This window comes from Trematomus bernacchii, unplaced genomic scaffold (assembly GCF_902827165.1).
Source record: "Trematomus bernacchii unplaced genomic scaffold, fTreBer1.1, whole genome shotgun sequence".
NCBI classification, from domain to species: Eukaryota; Metazoa; Chordata; class Actinopteri; order Perciformes; family Nototheniidae; genus Trematomus; species Trematomus bernacchii.
In genome coordinates this window covers 16,906,133-16,932,114 of record NW_022987739.1, presented here as the reverse complement: position 1 = coordinate 16,932,114, position 25,982 = coordinate 16,906,133, and the positions used below count along the sequence as shown (strand labels likewise).

Genomic DNA, 25,982 nt, shown 5'->3' with positions numbered 1-25,982 from the left:
CGCAGACCAGGGCACAGTGGCAGCGGGAATGAATTCGTCTGGCCATAGACGAGCTCCGCCGACGAGGACTGCAGGTCTTCTTTGGGGGCACACCTGAGGCCGAGCATAACCCACGGGAGCTTATCCACCCAGTTGCCGTCTGTCAAGCCGGCACGCAGTGACGCCTTCATGGATCGGTGAAACCGCTCACAGAAACCATTAGCCTGGGGGTGATATGCGGTGGTGCGGTGCAGCTTGACCCCCAAACCCACAGCAACCGCGTTCCACAGCTCCGAGGTGAACTGAGAACCGCGGTCAGAGGAGAGGTCAGACGGGGTCCCGAAGCGCACCACCCACATGCCGATGAAAGCGCGGGCGTCGTTGGAAGCCGACGTCGAGGTGAGGGGAACGGCCTCGGGCCAGCGGGTCATCCTGTCCACCATCGTAAACAGGTAGGTGAAACCATGAGAGTGGACCTACGAGGTCGACATTGACATGGTCAAACCTCCTCTCAGGAACCGCAAAAGGTGCCCTAGTATGGCGGTGGACCTTAGCCCGTTGACGCATGAGTCGACCCAGGACCTCACGTCCTTCTTAAGCCCCTGCCACACAAACTTCTGCGACACCAACTTCACTCCACCTCCTACCGGGGTGGGAAAGATTGTGAATCGCCTCAAAAACTGGTCGGCGCCAGTCCGCAGGGACTAGCGGTCGAGGCTGGCCCGTGGAGATGTCACACCACAGCTTCGTGCCCGAGTCACCGACCGTGACCTCCTCCAGGCGTAATCCCGTGACCGAGGCCTTGAGGGTCTGGACCCCGTGGTCAGAGGCCTGGTCAGCGCCCATGCGGAGGTAATCGAGGCCCAGCTGCACAGCTCCGATGACCGCTCTGGAGAGGCAGTCTGCGACCACGTTAGCCTTATCAGCGATGTGTCGTATGTCTGTGGTGTACTCAGAGATGTACGAAAGCTCGCGTTGCTGTCGGGCGGACCACGGCTCGGCCACTTTGGACATGCAGAAAGTAAGTGGCTTGTGATCCACGAACGCCGCAAACTCCCGGCCTTCCAGCAGGAAACGGAAGTGGCGAACCGCCAAATAGAGACCAAGGAGTTCCCTGTCGAATGCGCTGTACTTGCGCTCCCTGGGAGTCAACTGGCGGCTGAAAAAGGCGAGCAGTTGCCAGGCGCGGTCGACCCATTGTTCATGCACCGCGCCCACAGCGTAGTCAGACGCGTCGGTGGTGATAGCGATTGGGGCCCTGTGTGACGGGTGAGCCAACATGGCGGCTTCGCTCAGGGCAGCTTTGGTGGCATCGAAAGCGGCCTCCCTTTCAGCCGTCCAGTCTATGGCCTGGCCGGGGGACTTGTCCTTGAGGGCCTCGTACAGCGGGCACATGGTGTGGGCCGCCTGGCGGATGAACCAGTGATAAAACGTCACCATCCCGAGGAACTCTCGGAGCGCCCGAGCTGTAGGCGGTCGTGGAAAGGCGGACACGGCCTCCACTTTCGACGGGAGGGGGGCGGCTCCATCCTTGCTGATGAGATGCCGGAGGAAATGGATGGAGGACAACCCGAACTGACACTTCGCCGGGTTGAGAATCAGGCCGTGTTGGTTGAGCCTTGCGAAAAGGACACAGAGATGTGCCTGGTGCTCTTCAGAGGAGGAGCTGGCGACAAGGATGTCGTCTAAATAGACGAAGATGAATGGCATGTCTCTGAGCGCTGAATCCATCAGCCACTGAAAGGACTGAGCTGCGTTCTTAAGTCCAAACGGCATACGCAGGAACTCGAAAAGCCCGAACGGCGTAATCACCGCAGTTTTGGGGACGTCCGAGGGGTGCAACGGAACCTGGTGGTAGCCCCACACCAGATCCACCTTGGAGAAGACCAACTTGCCCGCCAGGTGTGCAGAGAAGTCCTGGATGTGAGGGACCGGGTAGCGGTCTGGCGTAGTGGCGTAGTGGCGTCGTTAAGGCGGCGGTAGTCAACACACGGTCGCCAGCCACCGGCTGATTTAGGGACCATGTGGAGTGGCGAAGCCCAAGGGCTGTCTGAGCGGCGGATGATGACGAACTCCGACTTGGCGACTGCCAGCATGTCAGGGTTGAGCCGCCGGGCCCTAGCGTAGACTGGGGGGCCTTCAGTCTCAATGTGGTGCTCTACCCCGTGTTTGGAAGTGGCAGCGGAAAAGGTGGGCTGCGTCAAGCCGGGAAACTCACTGAGAAGGTGCTGAAACTTGTCACCCTGTGAGAGTGAGCTGGAGAGCCCGCTGAATGACGCCTCGCCGCGGGTACATGCGAACGAGGCAAATGTCAGTGCGTCCACCAGGCGGCTGTTCTTGACGTCCACCATCAGTCCGTGAGCGCACAGGAAGTCTGCGCCGCGGAGGGCGAAGGAGATGTCAGCCGTGACGAAATCCCACTTAAACCGCCGACCCCCGAAACACAGGTCCACTGTCTTTGTGCCATAGGTGCGAATAGGGGTGTCGTTAGCGGACGTTAAAGGTGGGCCGTGGCCCCCACCGGCGGCGTCCACCACCGTAGCCGCCAGGACGCTCCGCTGGGCTCCTGTGTCACAAAGGAGTCTGCGACCAGAGAGGGTGTCCCTGATGAACAGGAGCCAGTTGGATGTGCCCACGCTCGCGGCCACTACCGAGCGCAGGCCTTGGCGTTTCCCGTTGCCTTGTAGGTGCAGGGGGGACGGCACATCCTCGCTTTCGCCCCGTAGCGTGCATGGTAAGAACACAGGCCAGGGCTGGAGTCGCTGATGCCGGCTCCGGAGCTTCTGCTAGGTGGCATGCCTCTACCAGGGAAGGTGCCGCTGCGTGTTGGGGCCAGCACCTCAGGGGCAACATGCTGGGTGGCCAGGAAGAACCGGTCAGCTTCTTCGGCTAAAGCGCGGGGCTCAGTAATAGCCGTGTTAGCGAGCGCTGTCTGAACATGCGGCGGCATGTGCCGAAGAAACAGTTCTATGAACAAAAAATTGGGTTCTTCCGTAACTAGCAGGTTAAGCATCATTTCCATGTGGTCGGAAGGCTTGCTGTCTCTCAGGCTATGAATAGCGAGCAGGCGTCGGGCCCGTTCCGACCGTGACAGCTCGAAAGTCTTTAGCAGGAAAGCCTTGAACGCTGCATATTTATCCAGGGCAGGGGGAGATGTAATATAGCCCACCGTCCGGGTCGCAGTGGAGCTTCCCAGTGCCGAAACGAGCGTACTGCGTCATCAGTTACTCCGCGGAGGGGCAAACTGAGCCTCCGTCTGGGCGAACCATGCAGCCGCAGATCTTAAAAGCCAATGCATGTCGCACCTGGTTAGCTGTGAGATTTAGCCAGCTGTCCACAGTATGGCCATGCTCCACATGAATTATGGGTAGCTACTTGTGTGGTCAAAGGTCAATAATTAGGTTTTCCCCTTTTCTCTATCATCCCGTTTCTATCTCATATCTTCCTCACTTATCTGTAGTTTTAATATTTCTCCATTTTCCCGCCGTTTGGCTGATTTTCACTCTTATCATATTTCAGTACACTTTTCTTTGTTTCATTACTCTCTTTGTGTTGTCGGCACAACATTAAATAAGACACGACAGGGAGCTGGGTACACTGTGACGTAAGCTTGCAAGCGTAAATGCATTTGCGCAGTGAGAGTGTGGATTAACAATGTTATTTTGGTCTGTATTTGAGGATTTTATAGCCCTTTGATCCTTAATAAAATTCATTTGGAAGAGAAGAAAGGAAAATCCTGCCCTCGTTTCTAAATGCCTACATCATTCATATATGTGCTGCATGTTTAATGTCTACACCACATATCACTATTAGCACTCTGGATGGATGGATAGATACATTTCTAGATTATTTTCTCCTCCTCGCACTTTATCTCACACTTTCTGCCTCCTCTCCCTCACACTTGCATCAGCACTTCTGCCTTCTGATGAATATATGAATGAGATTAAAACACAGAGACACACACATACTGTACACTGTCTCGCTCCCCATCCAGCTCATAGAATACACCACAGAGACATTAACATTTTATAATTTCATGCAATTATTAAAGTCCACTAACTTTTTTCAACTTTCTTAAAAACTGAATTGGTGACAGTTCTTCATAGATATATTGTAAATATTTATATATCATATAAAGTATGCATTTCAGTGGATTTAGCTTTTAAAAAAATTCAAATGACATGATAAAATAATAATGGAAGTCACCTTTTAATGAGACAGCCTTCCAGTCAGGAGACATCCTGCGTGACTTTGATTCTCTGCTTTAAATCATCCCACAACGTCTCCAACAACAAGTAAATAATGTAGCTAACAAGCACTTTACCTCAAGCGAGAATCACATTCTTCCCTGTTTACAATGGAGGGGGAGTCTTGCTGCATATAGAGCACACACACACAAACAGGGGGAAGTGTAGTTGTGTGATTTATAAACCATGTTTCTCAGACCCAGAAGGTATAATTGGCCCTTAAGTCAGGACACAGAGGGATGGATGAAGGATTAAAGATAAAGCTGGAGGGATAGGTAGAAGGAAAGGATGAAAACTCCAAGAGAAGATCTAGGAAACCAATCTATGTGAAGACAAAAAAGAAGACCACAGATGTAGAGAGAAAGACAGATGCTGTGATGCAGAGATGGATGAAGTGCTGATTTCAACCTTGAAGTTTGTCTTCCATTTTTTGTCCACCCCTCTTCTTTCTTCCCTTTCTCACTTCACTGTATGCTCTCTATTGCTATGACAACATTCATGCCATCGGTGATAAGAAAGGATACCTGAGGAGACGAAGAGGAGACAGCCGAGAAGCAAACAGACAGAGAAAAGGTGGAGGAACACTTCTGTGTAGATTCTTTAAGTCAAGTTATTATGTTCACAACAATGCAACCCAATATGATGAGACCTTAAAGAACAATCCCACTCTCATATTCTTTCGTTCAATTTAAGGTTATAGCTAGCAGCAGACTAGATTAGTTTAGCGCTAAACCTGGAAACTAGTGCTCATGTTTTAACACACTCTCGGTTGACTGTTTAATCTGTACCAAAAAACACAAGTGTAAAAAAGTATGGGAGGTTATTTGGAAAGTGACAAAAATACCTCAATAATAAATTGTACTTCAAAAGCTTTAAATATTGTAAAACTCCAGTTAAAGCTTCTATTATCCAATATACTTTTATACAAAGTGAGAATTTAGGGATTACAGCTTGTCCTGACTTCCATGTTTCGTGACCTACACTTTTACTGCGCCTGAACGCACCCTAAACACAGGCTGAAGCTGCTGCTCTACCAACACACAGCTCTCGTTATCGTCTTTGTGTTACATTTCACTAAGGAGATCATAAATTAGGAAATACGCTAGGTTAGAAATGGCATAACAGAATTGTACGTTCTGTTATGTGAATGAAGAGCCCTCAACACCATTATGCAAAGTTTAAATTAAATGAATGTGAAATGACCTCAAAAGTCCCAACACTACTATAAGTGAACAAAGCACCCTTAGAATGATGACATAAAAAACAAAAATCACTAATGAGCTTCTGAAAACAGTTGTTATTAGCAGCATTGTGGACATTATTGAACAAACTGTATTCATAATTATTTTTCAGTCACAGTTCCTCCCTTATACCTTACAGTTGCGATGGGCTTCACCAATGGCCAATTATGGCAGCACAAGATAAGCAGCAAATGCTTTGGAGAAATACGACTCACATCATGTCACTTGGAAATACCAGAATACAGCATGCAGGAGCAGCCTGCAATAACATGACATATTTATCAGAAGCATGGTTACAAGTGAACAATTAAAATAAACTTAAATAAATGTAACACTATCTGTACACTAGTACATGTACACTGTTTGAACAGTCATGTAATTGTTTGTTATGCAACCAGGGCTTCCTCGTAAGTACTAGTATAGAAAATGTTTGAATTGGTCTAATAAAATAAAGTGAACGAAGATATAAAAGTGTCTCTTCAATTTGTGTGATTTGCATGACTGTACTTCATCACTGCTGTAATAAAGTCCTTCAATATTTTGGGCAAACTCCAAAATCATTATGGGCCAAAAACGCTTATTTTTTTTATTCTCAGCGGTGAACTTTCCAAATGGCACTAGTTGCCTGTAAACTGGCCAAATAGGGAATTCCCTTAATGATACTAGTTTAGCCAAAAATAAAAAGCAGCTCTGCGTTCCAGCCCTCGCTGCGTCCGTACCCTCTCCACCGTGTTAATGGACTTCTCAAATGTTTTCTATTCATTTTCCTGCATTAGCTCTGCTTATGATTCTGCAGTTAAAGTGGACCTATCATGCTATATTATAATAATATAGTGTAGGACCATACCTATATAAGGCATATTTATACTTTTTTTTTTTCAAAATACCAAACAGATCATGCATTTTAGCCATGCCTCATTTCGCTCAATTTGACATTTTTTAGCTCTGTTTTTGCAAGGGCAGATTCAGTGAGAACAGCACCATCTACAGGCCTGGCATATGTACTACAGCGTCTCCAGCGCTTTCGAACGGCAATGGCCGTGGCTGTCTCCTCCTGATTGGTGGAGTTGGCCCAATAGCCGTAGCGCCACTGTCCTGACGTCAGGACAGTGTTCAAATCTGGATCAGTTTTTATCAGATCCGTTGCAGCCCCTTTTTTAGAGATTTGGGTATGGAGGAAAATAGAGAGGGTTGTGTTTTCTGACACTTGGTGAGTTCCCTGAAACACCGGGGACACATATTCATGTATAAAAGACGTACAAAAGTGCATTTTGCATGATAGGTCCCCTTTAAATAAGCTTTGAGGGTTTGCCCCTGTCTCCGCAAATGTATTGTCTTGCCACTGTCACTCAGCGACAACAATATTCCAATGTGATTATGATTTAACTAAGCGCATAATCACATTATCTTAATCACGGTTTGATAGCAAATGCTACGCCTTACGCCCTTTTCTAGCCTAAATCAAATTACATATTCAATGTGTGTGAGCCAGGGTTAGGTCCCATTCATTAGGATACTACCTTGAAAAGGAATTAAATGGATGCATATATTGTATGTATTTGTCTTTAGTATTGTGTATTTTCTGCAGTTTACACTGGAACTAAGCCAAAGTCAGCTTCCTGAAACTATGCTCTGAGAAATTACTAAACCATTTGAGAGAGAATTGTGGCTTGGTCGTCATAATGGACTTTTCCCACAGCTCTGCAAACTTTTACACATTTCAGTTTCAAAAAATAAGTTTTGTGTCGCATTTTGAAGATGTGTGCAATATGAAGCAAGTCAGGACTTTGAGATTCCTGACAAAACAGTGAATAGTGCACAAAACTTCAGGGAGAAGTCAATCTTGAATCATGCTATCAGATGAAGTTAACTGTTGGCTCTGCAGAAGATTTAGGGCGATTTACAGATTGCATTATAACACCATGATTGACAACAGACAATGCATTCAGCCACACTTCTTCTGTCTCGGGGAAAAAAAACCTCCAAATTGCTTTCTTAAATGGGATTAAGATAGGATTTTCTCATTTGAATGTTCATGTAATGTGGCCCCAGGAGTAAATCGCACTGGAGTTGTTCACAAAAGCCATTAGCTCTGTTCAGTTCAGCTCAGACTGAAGATACAGTCCCATGGGATTCATTTGCAATCGCTTCAATTACTATTGACTTGCCCAAATCTTCTATCTTGCCCAAATATTCTCTCTTGCTCAACTGTCCTCTTCCATGGAGAAGAAACTGTAATCACAAAGCTAATGGCACTCCTAAAAGCTGCTATTTATAGAAGCATTTTGTCCAAAAAATACAAATATTACATACATTATCTTGCACACACCCTGCAGAGTTTCTTAAATCTAGAAAAAATAATTAATTGGATAAGGTAGTCGTATGTTTGTAAATTTGTGTGTGGTAAGATGAACAAAAGAAAGGTGTTTGTGCTATTTAACCTAGCCTCATTGATATAAATAGAAATAAACAAATGCCAGTACAATACAACTCACTACAAACGGCCTCCTAGAAAATGAATTAGCACCTCTCTGAAACAGTTCAAACCAAAACCTTACAGTATAACCTTTATGGAGAATGTAGTATATGGCTGTTACACCTCATTAGTTTTAGCAGTGTGTAAAGAATAAACAGGAACACGTTAAAAGCACATAACCTGCTCTTTATGTGTTTTCGAAAATCCTGCTATGTCCTCTCTCAGTGTTAATAAAGAAAACTATGAGTTTGTCAAGAACCTTTTTCCATGATTAACATCCGCACCAAAGTAGTTTAACACTAACTGTGACTACTGTATATGATCCTGCAATAATACCAGATTTCTGAGAAATGTAGTTCTGCTGCATGTCCCATGTCAGGACTACAGCCTCAGAACACAATAAGCACTCGAAGTAACCTACTTACTCAAGTTAAACAACGTGGCTAGAGAGAAACAAACAAGGAGATCATTTGGCTAGACTACATCGACTGAAATGATCACTATAATTTGCTGACTAAAAAAAGACTTCAGTTCTACATCTACACAAAAATAGTTTTCTTTGACTGGGATAAGATTATATTCCGAGACTTTACTTTACTAAAAGAAAACTTATAACAAAAACTAACATGGATATTCTAAACAGGACTAAATATAAATACATTTGCTTCTAAAACATAACTCATCTCACTCTGGGAAAGAAGGCAAGTAAATGTATTCAGCGAATGTGGAGCTATCTCTTTAATTCCCTGGATTTACATCACACGGTCGGTACAGTAAACAGTGATTCATCTTTGGTGTAGGCCAGTGGGATATAGATTTTTAAAAATCCTATATGATGCCTGGAAAAGCAGGGCTGTTGAAACATTTATGATGACTTCATTTTGACCGCAGGTGCAAATGAGGTCACTCCTGGAGATGGACTTTTTCCTAGAAAGTAGAAGTTTTCCTGGAAGATCAAGTGCCCCTTTCTTTTTTTTCACCTTAACAACTTAAAGGGGACCTATCATGCAAAATGCACTTTTGTACGTCTTTTATACATGAATATGTGTCCCCGGTGTTCCAGGGAACTCACCAAGTGTCAGAAAACACAACCCTCTCTATTTTCCTCCATACCCAAATCTCTAAAAAAGGGGCTGCAACGGATCTGATAAAAACTGATCCAGATTTGAACACTGTCCTGACGTCCAGGACAGGTGGCGCTACGGCTATTGGGCCAACTCCACCAATCAGGAGGAGACAGCCACGGCCATTGCCGTTCGAAAGCGCTGGAGACGCTGTAGTACATAGGCCAGGCCTGTAGGTGGTGCTGTTCTCACAGAATCAGCCCTTGCAAAAACAGGGCTAAAAAAGTGCAAATTGAGCGAAATGAGGCATGGCTAAAATGCATGATGTTTGGTATTTTTTTTTTTTTAAAGCATAAATATGCCTTATATAGGTATAGTCCTACACTATATTATTAAAATATAGCATGATAGGTCCACTTTAAAATAAAAAATAAAATAGATAAAGGATGCTAAAACAGTTCTGCATTTCCATAGGAGCAACAGTGGTTAGTTTAGAGGAGATCCAACTGGACGCTTCATTCAGTTTATTAAATGTAATGTGTAGTCCCATAACTGGTGTGCTGTTGTTTAGTAGACATGCCTGAGATGCCACCTAGTGATTCTGATAAGACCACCCCAGTTAAATTACACCCTCTTTTTCCTGACTCAGCGAACAGAGAAGAGTACGTTTCCATGGCAACAGTAGACAGAGAGATATAGAGAGAGAAACACAATGAGGTAGCTACTCTTAACTCGGCCCATGTATGCCCACGCAGAAACCCACAAAAAAACGCACACATACACACAAAGAGTGTTTTAGTGATACATATAGTATCGTAGATCACATTTATACTTGCTTTAAGTCCTTGCTGTGTGCCAGAAAGCTCATGACAGTACTGCATACTTATGCAGGGTTTAATTTAGAGTTAAAAAGGGAAGATCAGTAGTTCACCAGGAAATAAAAACCTCCTCTGAAGGATGTGGAAGAAGCAAGATGGGAAATAATCAGATCTTACTGGTGACACACTCTGTCGATAAACCCATGGGCAATAAACTAATTTCCCACGTCACACATTTGGAACTTAATAAGAAAGTCTATCCACAAGCGTAACATAACATTTCTGATTTAGTACACACATGCCCATCAGTAGAAGATCTTATGATAGTCTTCATCATTCAAGGTCCTTCACTGGAAATGTTTTTAAAATCCTGAGCAACATGTACATGCTATAATAATGTAAGCTCATAATCAAGTCTATCAAAAGTTATTTTTCATGTTTTTTAAGTAATTATTTAATCTTCTGAGAGGGATCTTTCGCTCCGAACCTAAAATAAACACTTGTATCAAGAAAATGTACCACCTTCACACCAAAAAATACTGCCCAAGCTTCCAATAAGGAAAATAACAACAAAAAAGAGTTGGCAGATTGCATTGAAATTCAAATGAACACATTCAGGAGATGAGACCCATTCTCCCAGGGTGGACTACTGTCCTCTTGGCACACATTATATATAACAATTAGAAATCTGATCACCAGAAATGTGAAAAAGCCTCAGCATTGGTTCAAGTGACACAATGCAGAAAATGTGTTCTTGGTAATACAATCAGCTTTGAATCAAATGAAGTTCCAAACAACAGATAGCAGCACACATTGTTTCAGCATCAACTCATTGTTTTCACAGCTTATCCTGTACCTCAGTGGCTCGTGTGGTAAAACAAAGCAGATCTGCCAGCTGCTACTGCTGCCACAGCTGCAGTTTCCCTGTCAGTCCACTACCTGTGTGTTTGTGCTGTTTATTATCAAGTTCCAACAATAGCAGCTTAGTGATTCATTCAAATTACATAGGAACATGATTTCCATTAATTGGACAGCCAAGAGTACTTTGCAGTTTTTCTGTGGGTGGCTAGAAACCCTGTTGTGCAATGTGTGTTGCTAGTAGCAACCACTATTGGCACAGCTCTAAAGCAGTTTTGTTTTACATTGTTACATCCAGGTATTTATATCTGTTCTTGTCCTTGTTGGAGTATTATCTGTTATTTGAAACAATTCCATGATGATTGGTTAATTAGGTTTTCTGTGATCTGTTAGTGCCAACAAAACGAGTCATCACAAGCCATATTAGGTTAATGTGTTGCTGGTACAATATTCTGAAGGTGTGTTCAGACCAGAGGCAGAGCTTGATTGTGTTTTGGATATTGGTTCTTAACAGCAACTGGGAGTACTTTGTCGGTAAAGTAAGAGGAGCTTTACCTTTATATACACTATACCTCATATATACTTCATATTTAAAGCTTTAGGAGGCCGTAAACAGCAATATTAAGCTTTTCTTCCATTTCTCAATTGGTGGCAGTAAGAGAATCTTAACGCAGATGGGCTTAAACTTGTGCCACAATATGCAAATATGTACGTTGTCATAAAATCAATTTTAATTTTCTAAACACACTTAGTAGGCCGACTTCTTTGTATTTTACTCACTTGTTTTTTTACTGTGAATTGCTTATAAACAGTTGTTCATCAATTGGTGATACTTCTTCCTGCCATAACAGTAACCTCCACACCTGTCCAACATCTGATTTGAAAGGACTGTTTCTTTCCAAAACCTGACAATCACTCTGACAATCACTCCCAATTCAGACAACAATTGTGTATGCAGGTGCAGAGGTAAGAAAGTACGCAGGGTTTGAACTTTTCTCTTATGCTTCATTCACTATTCACACAATTACTTTCAATCACTTCTGTGTGTACAACCACACAGAGTGCAAGACCACAAATACTTCGAGGACACACTGAAAGTTTGTGCTATTATTAAAATGCTTTATAACTGAATACAGATGACAAAGGCATGCAAAAGACAGAATGAGGAAAGAGATCAGGTTCGGCAGCCAGTAGTTTATGTTCATGTTTGTCAAGATTCCTCCTCTCACGAATATTTTTTCTTTTTTTCTTTATGGGGTTAACATTATGTTTTCATTTGCCTTTCTATCTTGAACCTCTCAATCCTTTCACCCTAGTCTCTCCCTCCCACACCTCATCTTCCTCACCTCCTCCCCCTTCAGCTCCCATGTTCAACACCCCTCCTCCAGCTCTATAATCAGGGTGATAATTAGGAACTGCTAATAGTGACAAAAACAACTCTAAGAACGGACTCTACAGAATATCGCCCTCCTTTCTTTACCTGTACTTTGGACCAATGAAAGTTCAGATGCCGGTGTATGAGGCGTTGGTCCAGCTGTCAGTCACCCTGAAGATCAGTGGTGGGTGGAGCTTATATCCCCGGGTGACGGCCTGTGGTTGGTCAGGTTCATCTCTGCTTCCGTGTAACCCCACCCACTTGGCCCATGCAAGGCCTTATGGGTACCAAACTCTGCTGGACATGTTTGGGCAAATGTTGTTTGGTTGAGTGGTCAGGAGCAGTGTTCTCGAGGAATCTTCTTGTGCCGTCTTCATGTATGTTTCCTGTGCAAACAAAGTATAAAGAAGAAAAAAACACATTTCGTTATAGTTGTTTCAGGCTTGGCATTCTACCTTGACACAAGAGCAGTTTACAAAGGGGCTGATTTGGCGAATAAATTGAAATTCCTGAATTAAGACTGAGACAGTCAAAAACGAGCCGTCGACCTGTAGACAGTTGGCTAGAATGGCAACTGGCTCAAAACGATTTTTACCAGCTGGAGCTAGCTGGCTACTTCAGACAAACATATGATATTAGGTTGAAAACACCATCTCCTCATTTTTCTTTTTTAGGTGGTGCAAAGACCCTAATACCATACCCAATAGTACCCATTTCAAGCCACCGTTTTACATTTCTGTAATGCTACTTTAGCAATGGTGCTTGGAGATAGCATTCTCTTCGGCAAACATGTATAAACACAGACACATTATGCACCAACAGAGTCAAATTTTGCAGGAATGAATCACTTTGTATTTATGGAAACAAAAACAAAGTCTAGGGAACTGTCAAAACATTAACAGTACCAATCTTCATATATTATAATTTAGCAACCCCCAAACTAAGCTTTGTGCTTTGTGATGACTTGAACCCACTTTCCTTTGTCACTTAAAAAATAAAATACTTGTCTCTCATCTCCATTAACACAATCAGTTCAAATTAAGCATGCATAAAATCTCAGTTCTACAATCTCGGGTTGATGCTTTGTCACATAATAACTAAGGGTATTTCTTGGCACTGAAGGAAGACGATCGCAGCTTTATTAAAGAGTGGAATCAAATATTTGAATACTGATTTTCTGCCCCTGCATCGTGTGATTTCTATTATCAGTCTTCTGTTAGCACACTCCTTAGACTATGATCGTTTTCTATTAGTTGTAGATCTAACACTGAGTTATCATTGCGAATATAAGCCTTGTCTGAGTCTGTTACACTAAAAGTCAATCTAAATGTTAATAATAATAATAATACCTAAATTAATCATTGTCCAATTCATGTTTCACAATTCTTCCTCTGAATTTTTTATTTTTTAACATTAAATGAAATGCAAAGTTACTTCTTTTTGTATTGGTCTGGACGTCATATTGTGAGCATATATCATTTAGTAATTTACATGTTTAATTAGTGTGAATGCTGTTCCACTATAGTTCTTCTAATCTTTATTCTTCCGCATCTTCTTCTTATTATTATTATTTCAACCCAAAGTTTGCCTCTCAATAACTTCAGCATACTTTCAGCTAGGGTGGTGGTGGCGAAGTCCATAGGCACTTGGCTTGGCAACTGGAAGGTCACCAGTTCACCAGTTCAGTGCAAGACCAAGTGCCTCCGAGGTGTCCCTGAGCAAGGCACCGTTCCCTACACTGTTCCCCGGGCGCCGTACATAATGGCAGCCCACTGCTCCTAACACTAGGATGCGTCAAATGCAGAGACTTTTTGAAATATTCAGCTTTTTAAACTCTTTTTTTAACATGTAACTCAATGGGAGGAACCTTCAAATCCTCTTTTACCTACACTATGCGCCAAATGCTACTCCTTCCACATACTTTCAGCTAGAGACTTCATTCAAACTTTAAAATGACCACAAGACATTCAGTTATTACAATTTTTGATATATTTTACACGTTTTGAGATATTAACTTAGTTTGGAGATTGGTAAAGAGGCCTTCTTCAGATTTTAACATTAGTGTGTATTGCGCAGCTCGTTAAGGCTGTACGGCTGGAGTGCGTGATGTCACAGCTAGAGTGGAGGAGAGCTTGAAATTCGCCGTAAAAACATTTTTTAAACCTGCCATAATTCCCAAACCCTACACTCCTTGGACATCATTTTTCATGAAAAACGTGGGAAAACCTCTCCTACATTGAAAAATAAAACAAGATTAAGCAAAACATTTCAACAAAATGCCTCTTGAGGGCATGAAGTGACAAAAACTTTCAACATGTCTCCATTAAGGCCCATTGTAAATTCAGCCTGATCTTTCCTCAGAGCAGCAGCTGCACACCTTTAGTAAATCTGCCAAAAATGCCACATTATTGACCCAAAGGTACACAAAAAGCAGACTCAGATGCTCGTCAGGGTCCGGACATCCTCCACGCGTTGACATTTTACTGATAGCAGCTACCGTTTTTAAACTATAGTTAGAAATGTAAGAGGTTTATCTCTCATTCAGAACAATGGAAATGCTCTCCTCTCACTGATCACTGCACATCACCATGGTAACCTTTGATCTCTGGGCTCACACACACACAGGTGTTTGATAACGTTGTCACCGTGGTAACCTTTGATCTCTGGGCTTACATACACAGGTGTTTGATAACGTTGTCACCTCAAACACAAACACACAGACTGGAGTTTAACAGACTGTCTCAGCCTATTATTTTCTGTCTGATGGACACTTCATACTGACTTCAACATGTTCCACATATTTTATACATTATTGGTGACGTATGGTTTTAGTTCAAACGTTTGCAGTTCAAATATTCTGCTACTTTTCAAAGCGTTTTTTACTTTCTTTTCTCTTCTTAATACACATTCATTCACTACTACTTACATTTAATATCTAACTCCTTCAGCCTACTTTCAGCTACAGAAACCATTCAACTATTAAATTATTCAGCTATTTCAGGACATTGACATACATTTAGTTGTTTATACCTTTTTTAAACATTTTCTTTAAAATATTAAGCTTCTTCACTATGTGTCCTACTCTTCCAGTTTGACAGTTCACTTTCAAGTTTTCAACAAAGTCATTGCAATGCATTTGAGCTGTAACAATTTTGATTCAAATAATTTCACTTTTCTGCATTTCTCCGCCAAAATCAGCAACACACTTACTTGGTTTTTGTAGCTTAAAGCAGCAGAGACCAATAACTAATAAAATATTCAGCTTTTTCTGCATTTTCAGCTAAATTCAGCAACAAATGTACACAGTTTACAGCATTCGCACGCATTTTCAGCAGGAAATGCATTTTCTAGTTTAACATTACTTTGATCGTTTTTACCACTTATAAGATGTCTTATTTAAGGTTTCTTATATTTACAACTTAATTGTCAATTGTATTTTAAATATTGCATTGTTTATTAACTAAATATATTAAAATGGTTAGGGGCTTCACGAATATTGCAATTCTTTCAGTGCAGGCATGAGCACACGTACACACACATGCGCTCTGGATATGACAGTGGTAGTTGAAAACTCACCAACAGTTATGCAAAGTGCCTCTTAAAGAGTTTAAATGGATTCATATTAAGAATGTTCTCAAAGCCAGACTATTTACATAAGTTTAATGTGAGCTACAACACTAACTACACACCACTTGTTTCCCTTCACACATGGTGACTAATGTGAGGAGCACTGTGACTTCTTGTGCCCTCAACACAAAACTTCTGCATCATTCTTCCTTGTTTACAGTCGATTAACACCTCAATAAATCTCTAGAGACCACAAATGAAATGGAAGAATTGCTCGGTAATGTAAAAAATATTTTTCACAGAAGCTGCGATGAACAGTGAGAACCAACAGTGAGATAACAGCAGCCGCCTGCCTGCATTTGTGTCAGTTTGTCTGTCCAAACAATCCAAATGACATCCAATAATGTGGGGATGCTTGTCACCATGGCGATGCAGCATGAGTCATAGGGAGGTTCGTTATGGAGACAAAGGCCTGAGTCGAATGTATCATTATGTTTTGAGAGAGAGGCCTAGATACGAGCACACATACAAGTATTGTTTATAAATATACTGTATTGTCAAGACAGAGTTTATTCTCAGCTTCTATTTTCCAACATGCAATTCCACACTTGTCAATCATTCTTTCCCTTTCAAAACAAAAGCCTCCTTGCAGCCGAAAATATACTATCACTCTTTCTAGGTTAATGACTCAGTTACCACCCATTTCCTTTATTATCACTTGTTGGTAATGTATTGTATAAGCAGTCTATGATAGTGAATCACCGTAGCCAGATGCTGATTGTGCCACTGTACAATCTACAGTATAATCATAATGTACAATAAGATGACCATTTAGTGATGCTTACAAGAAGTAGTTTTAGTCTGCTCTATCATTATTTTTCTGTATTTACGCATCTCTTCTCACTCTTTTCAGCCAATCATACCAGCTGGATGTAGGGTATGAAGTTGATGTACGTGACTCGCAAGCTCAGCTGTCGTCATCCCTCCAGCTGGTGGATGTTTATTTGAAGCGGGTTTGCACAAGAGATATCTTTGAATGCTTGAGTGAGCCCAGTTATTTATCTAATTAGCTTGACTTATGGCATCAACTGTTTTCATGTACAACATTAAAATGTTTCCATCATTTTTGATGTTATCTTAAACATTTAATGTTATAATAGTAGGCTTCAACAGGAAGTATCACAGTGATGGACTTATTGAGGTACTATCTCTAGCAAAAAACATTATGTGTGGATTTGTAACTACAATAAGTGTTTTGTAAAATAATACATTTACGCCAATGTGTTCTTATGTTTGTGACTTGGGTACAATACTTTTCCTTTAATTAAAATAATTTTAAATCTGGCAAGACATTTGAGTTTGATTTTGATTGATTTGATTTTTTGAGTGCTGAACTTTTAAATTCATGCTGGTTAATCTTGTGATTTGAAGCACTGTGCGACATTGCCTGGAGTATGTTCGGTGAGAGTTAGAGTTTCTGCTAAACTTGTGATACATCATCCTTATCATTTATTAAAACTGAGTGTATTTCCGCCCAACTTAACACTGAGAGCCGTATGGCAGGAGAAAAAGAGAGGGATCCTTCTTCTAGTGACTAGTAGCACAGAAGATAATACAAATTGGAAAATGGGCCCAGCTGCAGTTTCAAAATACAAATTTCCTCCCAGGCATTGGTTAGTGCAGAATGTCAAATTATATCGATCAGTCTGAAAATGTGTTTTGAGCTGAATCAGCTCACCTCTGTACCAATTTTTTTATTTGTCCAATTGTTTTAACTATAGAATGTAGTAAGTCAGTATGTGTAGTGCCATACAGGGACGTGCACAGACATTTGGAGGGGCTATTGCTCTAAACTGGAAAAAGGGCCTCCCGGTAAGGTAAGGTATCTAATACTTATTTATTTAGTATTCCATAACTTAATAACAGAGATGGTCAAACTAAAGTGGTAGAGACATGGCAGAAATCCTACAATGAAGTGGGAAAGTGAAGTGTTCTCCCGAGAGGGTGATCAAGAGAAGAGAGCGAGCGGCCCCGTTGAGGAGTAAATGAAAAGACACAGAAAGACAGAAGCACAATAACAAGTATATTTAGGTGTTTTTTTTTTTAAATAACCGACGGTGTCAAGAGGAAGTAAAGTCCCCTGGTTTGTCCCCTATACTCTAACTGCCATGAGAAAACTCAAAATCAATATAAGCATATTTAAAAACAGGGACATTTCCGGGGACAGATTGACCCGGGAATTGGCCACCAAGGCCGGCATTTGGTATGATCACCATAGCCATATGAGGCCAGAGGGCTGTCCTTTACTTTCAGCTGTCAGATTGTAAACAAAGTCACGTGACTGGGGGCAGATGACAGCGCTGACAAGGTGTGTTTTATCGCAGCGAGACGCTACAATACTAATTGTGGGCTTATCATGTTTATTCGGTCACAACAGAAAGAAAAAAAACTCTCGGTCTCTCCAGAGGGGCAGGTCAGCCAAAAAGGAAAAACGGGCTGTTGCCCGGGCAACAATAGCCCGTACCTGTGCACGTCCCTGGTGCCATAGTTATATGGTTTTTGCTGAGGGTTTAAAGCTCCCATGTCATGCTTTTCCGGTTATTACCCATCCCCTTGTGTGTTATGAAGGTTTTTATGCATGTAAACGGTGTGCAGAGTCAAAACCCTCAAAGTACACCCTGTAGCGAGTAAAACTCTAACACAGAAAATACCTCCCCAAAACGCCTCGTTGGAGATACGTCACTGCCCATTTGATTCTTCCGGGTACCGCCTGATGTCATGCGGTACCCGGAACGAAATGGACCAATCCCGAAGAGCTATGGCCACACCCAGCGGCGCTGGCCGCACCCTCTGCCAGCCTAACATTTACTGTTGGAAGCTCTGGTTCAGTTCACAATCGATCCAGTCATGCCACTGCCAAGGACCTGTTTCCTGAAATGTGAGGAGAAGTCTGAGCTGTTTGTCCTACCGACGGAAGAACCACGACGAAGTCAGTGGTTGAAATTTCTTTTTAACACTGTTCCTTCAGAGGTTCGAAGAACGTTACTGTGTGCCCGGCATTTCACAGACGAAAGCTTCCAAAACATTGCCCAGTTTGAGGCCGGATATGCACAGCATTTGAAACTGAAGGACGATGCTGTTCCTAGTTTGTTTGGACCGTTTGGAGCAGGAGAAGATTCGGGTACACAACCTGTAAGTTTGCATTGTTATTTGTGTATTTATCAAACAAGGTATCTACCACGACTGTTGAAATGTGTAAACCGGACGGCTAAGCTATTGACATAGTGCTAACTGGGCTAACTAAGTTGCTAGCGTTTCCATATATCAACTCCAATATCAGCAGATCGCCTTACATACATGTATCTCATAGCAGGATAATGTCCGCATTCACACACAAAATAGTCATAGACAGTATACTCCGGGTGATTTACCGTACGGTCAGTCGCGAAACGTAATTACATTATAGCTAACGTAACGACCGTGTATGCTACCGAGCTAAACAACTAGACTACTAAGAGCTAGACATGAGTTTGCTCGGAAAAAACATTGGTTTTATGCCAGCTACAATGAATGTAGCAGACTACCCATATAAGATTGCAATTATAAACACGTTATTGCTAGCCTAATATGAACCACTAGCTTTTGTTCATAGTAGTTTTATTACTCTACATTATAGTTGCCGTTCCTCCAAGCTAACGTTCATATCGTGTTAGCTACCAAGGTAAACAAAGCTAGGTTAGCATATTAGCTGGCAAGCTGTTCATTAGATTGATTAGATAGATCCACACTCCTACCACAACTACTACTAACGAATCTAAAACAACTAAGTTTCTCTAATATTTTGTGATTTGCATTTGATTTCGTCCAGCCAGATCCTGCCGGACAATACATGACGGGACTACCACACTGATGCATCGTCCTAAAAAGCCCCGGCTGCTATAGGCAAGATGCCGACAACGGGGAGTAATTGACGATATACCGTGTATATATGTATATTTACGTTCATTTTGTACATTTCTAAAAATAAAGTTTAATGGAAATACTTAGTAGGCCTATCCTTTCTTCCCTGAATTATTTGCTCCTATAACATATCATTCATATATAGCAAACCATGATTTGATTTCTCATCAAACAGTAGTAGTTTATAACGGGTAAAAATAACTTACTCTTTGTTATGACCGGCTCGTAGGCCACAACGGAAAGACAAGGAGACATACACGAGTTTACAAAACCACGGCACATTTATTGTGGTAAATGCAGAGATAGGTGGTCGAGGGGAGAGGATCGCTGAGCCGCTTTGGAGAGAGAGAGGGGCTGCCGTGTGACTCCGGGCAGCTGGCTAGCACCTCGGCTCCGGCCAGGTGTCCGTGATCGCGCTGATTAGCCTCTTCAGCTCCACCCCATCGTAAGACAAAGGCCCTGGGGCCGTCACACTCTTCTATAACAACAGTTGTAGGTACAGTTCGGTTAGTTAGCGTATAAAATATACGGCTGTACCGACGCCATTATAAGACTGATGTTCCGCTGAGAGCAGCCGGAAAAAGCACTGTTAGACATGGGCGGAGCCTCTCTGGTGGTTGACTAATCAGAACAGAGTGGCCGAGCTGACCAATCGGAGCACACTAGGCTCACAGGGAGGGGGGGGCAAGAGCTCCAACGAGTCGTTTAGTGGAGAGAGTGAATACTGCTGAATACACATGCTTGACAGAGATGCTGTATGCGAAACCAATGTGAGTTTGGAAAATTGCACAGTATAAATCTATTTTAGTATACCTCAACAATGTAATTATGATCAGTGGAAATGGCCATGACATGGGCCCTTTAATGTTGAGCTACGAAAACATTAATTGTAATATTGATCTACGATGTTCCACAAGGTGAACGCGTCAGACAGTGATAACAGTATGTCATAGTAATGTGACAGTAATAGGCTGAGATTTCTGACTGTGCTTTCTGAACTAACACTTTGCATTTGTGAACAATTAATGCAATCAAAGGGTAAAAGGGCTCAGATTAAGCCTTTAGAGACATACGTTTACCCCTGCAGGTAAATATGAAATCCCTCATAAACAAATCAGTTTTCCCATAAAATCAATTAACAAGCCATTGCATTTTGACAGAGCTGGAGTACAGCGGAGAAGAAAGCATCATCCTTTCTTCAAAACCTCCTCAATGCTTCAGAGATTTTACACTGAATAAGACAAATGAATGGAAGGAAATTGTCCTGTGGTCCTCCCCACAGTTTCAAAAAGCTCCTGCAGACTATTTTTCTCTCAGAGAACTGCCTCCCCTGCCCACCCACAGTCTGTTGGCCGCCTCACCCTGTTCTTATCTGTGAAACAAAGCCAGTGCCTCCTCTTGGATGTCATAAGTGATTGGTGGTGCAATTGGCTTTCTTTTAAAATAACCAAAATGTTCAGTGTCTATAAAAGTCCGAACACAAAGTAAACCATATGCTCATTCCTTTTTTGACTTGATAAACTGTATTTTATGAATGAGAGAAAAAACAAAAATGAGTGTTGACGGACTGTCTCGTCTCTCTTTTTAACTCTTTCACTTATTTTCCTTTTTTCTCTTACACCCTCCTTCTCTCTCTCCTTCCATCCCGTCCATCCTGGCAAACACAGTGGGAGCGAAGGGTGAATTAATAAAGGAGGGAAAGTGGAGCACAACTCCCTGAGGTCCGCCTTTTCTGGGACGCTGACACAGAGAAACACACAATATCCAGAAAGACCCTGACACACACTCGCAAATGTGAGGCAAAGAGCCACATGCTTTCCTCTCACGCATTATTGGGGTGATGAGACGGGATGAGGAGAGAAAGCAATCAATCCATACATCCCATCATCTACATGTCCCTGCCTATGGGAGGGATTAAAGAGGGGGAGGGGAGACTGAGAGAAGGAAGAGGAGGTGGGAGGGCAAGAGCCACGTGAGGAAGGATGCTTGAGAGTGTAGCCCTGGGCGGTGAAACTTACAAAGGGCCCATACTCTCTGTAATTCATACTCTTTTCATTTGATGTCCCCCTTCCTTTCTACTCGTCTTTCCTTATCCCTTCTCTTTAATTAGATAATGGTCACATACTCCCTTTGCTCCTCTTCTACTCTCTTGTTTCTGTACTTTTACTCTCACCTCTTCTCTCCTCTTTTTTCCTTTCCTTTCCTCTCCTCCCTCATCTCCTTTCATATCCTCTTTCCTCTCCGTTCGACCCTCTTCCCTTCCCTTTATTCTTGTTCTCAATGGAGTGAATGTATAGATTTACTCTGAAGTACATTACACCTGGTAATGATAGTGTGGTGTGTCATAATGAGTCTCATACTGAGTCCTCACTCACTTAGGCAGCCATGGGGAAGTCATGCAGTGGTGGTGGGGTGGTAACAATACAGCCTAGGCTCAGGCAACCATCAGCAACACAACACATGACAACCTGAAATAAGAAAATAATTCTAAATGTGGTGAACCAGATTTAAAACGCTTCACTGGGTTAACTAAGCCTTAAATGCATCACAAAATATGTTTATTGACAGGTTGCTTGAGAGTCAGGAAGGGAGATGTTGTTTATTAATGGCTTACGCTTATGAAACCTGTTAATAATTAAGCCTCCTTTGGCGAGGAATATCAAACATATCCCTCAGGAGTTTCATTGTAATTCAAAACGTTGTAGTGGGCACGGTCAGGCGCTGGGGATCAAGCCAACAACTCTTCAACTACTCACAGATTTCCTAACAGATCTGCCAACCAGTGAGCTTCTCCTCTCTCTACGCCATTTATCTTTCCTTTCTCTCTGTCCATCTCTGTGTTTGAATTGTTTCCCTACAATCTGCTGACGATAACAAAGAAGAGGAAGAAAAGGGCGGATGAATTAAGTTTAATTGAATGAATCAGTGACTGAAACCAGGAAGTGAAGGGTGGATGTTACTTCTTAATTAAACTGCAGTGAGGTGTTGATACATGTTGACCCATGCTAACGGTGGCAAAATTAAAAAAAAGACATGAAAACAACAAACAATTTGATGTTTGGATACTTTGGCCCATTTTGTTTAAAGGTTAATGGAAATCCACCAATCATTTGTTTGTAAGCTTCAACCTCATCCCAACCCTCATTTGAACACTTGTTTTTTCAACGATTGTTTTGGGCACATTAACTCTTTTACATCCCTTACCCTTTCAACTGTCTCAACAGCTAGTAACTTGTGTGGATTTTCATTATTTAAAGGAAAAACTCAGTCTAAATGTAGATTAAATCCAAACAAATGGTTTTCACTGGAGATGAAGCAGTTACATATAATCAATTTAACAGAATAAAGCTCCTGTATCTGAGCCACTTTGTAGCACTGTTAGTATTCCCTTAAGGCAGGGGTGTCAAACTCAATTTAATCGCGGGCCACATCAGCATTATGGCTGCACTCAAAGTGCCGGTTGTAACTTTAAGACTATATAAAAATACATATATAAATATATATATAAAATAATGTATTATATTACATTATTGCCTCTGCATTGGATTATTATTGGATAGGGTAATAACTTCATAATTAACTACGTCTGAAAGCAGAAGTCTGGGGCAAATAATTGCAAGTCTCTTCAGTACACATGTCACAAAATGATTTAAAAAGAAAAGCCAAATTCTGGGAAAAAAATCAAAATCAAAAAACAGAAGTGACATTTAAAAAAAAAAGTAACATTAAAAAAAAAAAAGTCTAATTTGAGATGCATTGTGGGACATGTAGTTTATGGGCAACGTGCTTCTTTAAATCATCATGTAACCGTATAATAAACATATAATATTCTTTACAAGCTCTTGTGGGGCCACAGAAAATGAAGTCACGGGCCCGGATTTGGCCCCCGGGCCTTGAGTTTGACACCCCTGCCTTAAGGAATAATAAAGGTACTTTTGATAAATCCGCCTCCTCAAACCAGAATGTTGGGTTTAGGAGTTTCAAAATTGTTATAAATAGGTGTAATATAGACAAGATTTATAAAGGCCAGAGAAGGTTGGCACTGTGAAAGGCGTATCATTCAGGTTTGAGTATCACTAATGTAACAGCTGGTAAAGGAAAAGTGGAACAAGGAACAATACAAACAACACAGCCGAATGAACGTGATACAGCATGGAAGAAGGAAAGCTCAAAGCTAACAAATGCAACTATATGAATACAACTTCTGAGTATTTGCTCCATTTTCCAATCTGATATCCTTTGAGGGTTTACCGTTTTCTCACGTTCTCTTTCCTGCACATGAAATCAAGCATCATTTAATGACTTGATGCAGAAAAAGGGCAAAACAGAGAGAGAAAAAAATGAAAAATGAAATGGGAAATAGAGCAAAAAAACATGCACACAAAAAAGTAAAAGAAAGAAAGAGTCAGAGCTTGAAGCAGTGAGAGGGAGAAAGAAAGAGAGCCTTTTGCAGAAGCCCAGGGGGTATCCTGCCATCCCAGAATGCTTTGCTCTAACCTACTTTGGTATTTCTGTATCTGTCTTTGTCTCTGCAGCGCTCTGAGTGGGCTAGCTATCCCGTACACATCATATCTGACTGAGTTTTGTTCTCTGATTTCTATCCTCCTGTGAACCAAATAGGTTAAACACATGTGTGATTGCAAACGTGATATCGTTTTCTTATCTGCAATGATGTCACTACTGACTTAACTGTTCCTAATGAGGTAAAGAAGTGGCCTTTTTTCTCTGCTTTTGGGAAATATATACAAACACACATACCTACACACACATGAAGGCCAACACACACTGCTCAGGGTCAAAGAAGATGGAAGTGATGAGAATGGCTTGGTGTGAAAGCACTAAGCACTTGTATGAATGTAGTGTGTGTATACAGTAAGAGTGTGTGTGTGTGTGTGCGTGCGTGCGTGCGTGCGTGCGTGTGTGTGTGTGTGTGTGTGTGTGTCATTGTGAATTGTGTGTCCTCGAGTCAATGCAACTGTAATACATATTTGCGTGACCATGTGTGAGTATCTGTGTGTGTGTGTGTGTGTGTGTGTGTGTGTGTGTGTGTGTGCGTGCGTGCATGTGTGTGTGTGTGTGTGTGTGCTTTGCGGGCTGAGTGGGCAGCCTGACGACCAGCTCCGCAACACTCTGTTACCATGGAAACTAATGAGCGGAGCACAGAAGAGAGGAGTATGATGAAGAGAGGAGGGGAAGTTTTATCCATCACCTGATTCACAGATGAATCGATTACACAAATTAGTTAAATTATGAAAAGGTCACTTTCATTCCATGTTTAAATAATGTAGAAATGTCACTGAGACAGAGACGCACACGAACAATTACATCAGAAAATATGCAGGAATACTATGTAATATCATGGCCATTATACTGGTGATTTGGATGATAGTTTTACAGTCTATAAGTATTCAAGCTTTGTCCGACTGTCTGAAATGACAACACTTCCATTGTGGTGGAAATCGTCTTCTTATAGACTTTATATGTACTGTTCTGTTGTATATTATATTGTGATCATATCTCATATAAAGGACTGCTAAATTCTGTTGATGCATGGACCATGGTTTTTATTATGTTCCATTTTTAAGGTATTGTTTTGTATGTTGTCGTATTTATAGAAGCAACATATACTTGCTTTACCCTTGCTAAGTAACAATGTAAAAAAGAATGGAGTGTCTCTTTCCCTCATCCATTCCTATAACAATTTCTGCCATATACACAACTTGTTTTAGTACCTTGTGATGACATTGTATGAAGTAAATTATTAAACGCACAACTTTAAGTCTGTAAATAGCTAGACCCAAAGTTTCCCCCTTCCTACTCTTGAAACTTTTAAACTCTTACTTTTAATTCAAAGCCAGGGGTAACCCAGTGGAGACCCTGCATGTATCCCCATATGAGTGGTGAGTCACAATAATGTGATAACATACACGCACACACATATATTTGATCAGTGTGATATTCAACACTGGATACAGGGCTCCACCTGCTGCATGCACAGGAACACACACACACACACACACACACACACACACACACACACACACACACACACACACACACACACACACACACACACACACACACACACACACACACACACACACACACACACACACACACACACACACACACACACACACACACACACACACACACACACACACACACACACACACACACACACACACACACACAGGACCACACACACACATACACACACACTTTGTAAGCCTTTAATCTGTCACAATGATCAAACCTTTTATCCTTCTCCACGGTCATTTACTAACAAACTAATTAACATATGAATTCACAGCAGCGTTAAATATGAATACATTTCACCTAACACTCATCCACATGATTCATGACTGTCCATACTAATCACCCACTGTTCCTTTTA

The 25,982-nt window shown here is 41.9% G+C and overlaps 1 protein-coding gene across 17 annotated transcripts in view; it reads right to left on the bottom strand.

Annotated features, from left to right (window-relative positions):
* The window catches only part of lrrc7 (leucine rich repeat containing 7), a 120,154-nt gene that overhangs the window by 76,705 nt on the left and 17,467 nt on the right, over window positions 1-25,982 (bottom strand). For 16 of the 17 annotated variants that reach the window (XM_034146920.1, XM_034146921.1, XM_034146913.1 and 13 more), the window contains one exon: window positions 12,164-12,444. The gene's annotated coding sequence lies outside the window, so the exon portion shown is untranslated. Of the gene's footprint in view, window positions 1-12,163; window positions 12,445-25,982 lie in introns of those variants that run through there. The other variant, XM_034146930.1, reaches the window with a different exon arrangement.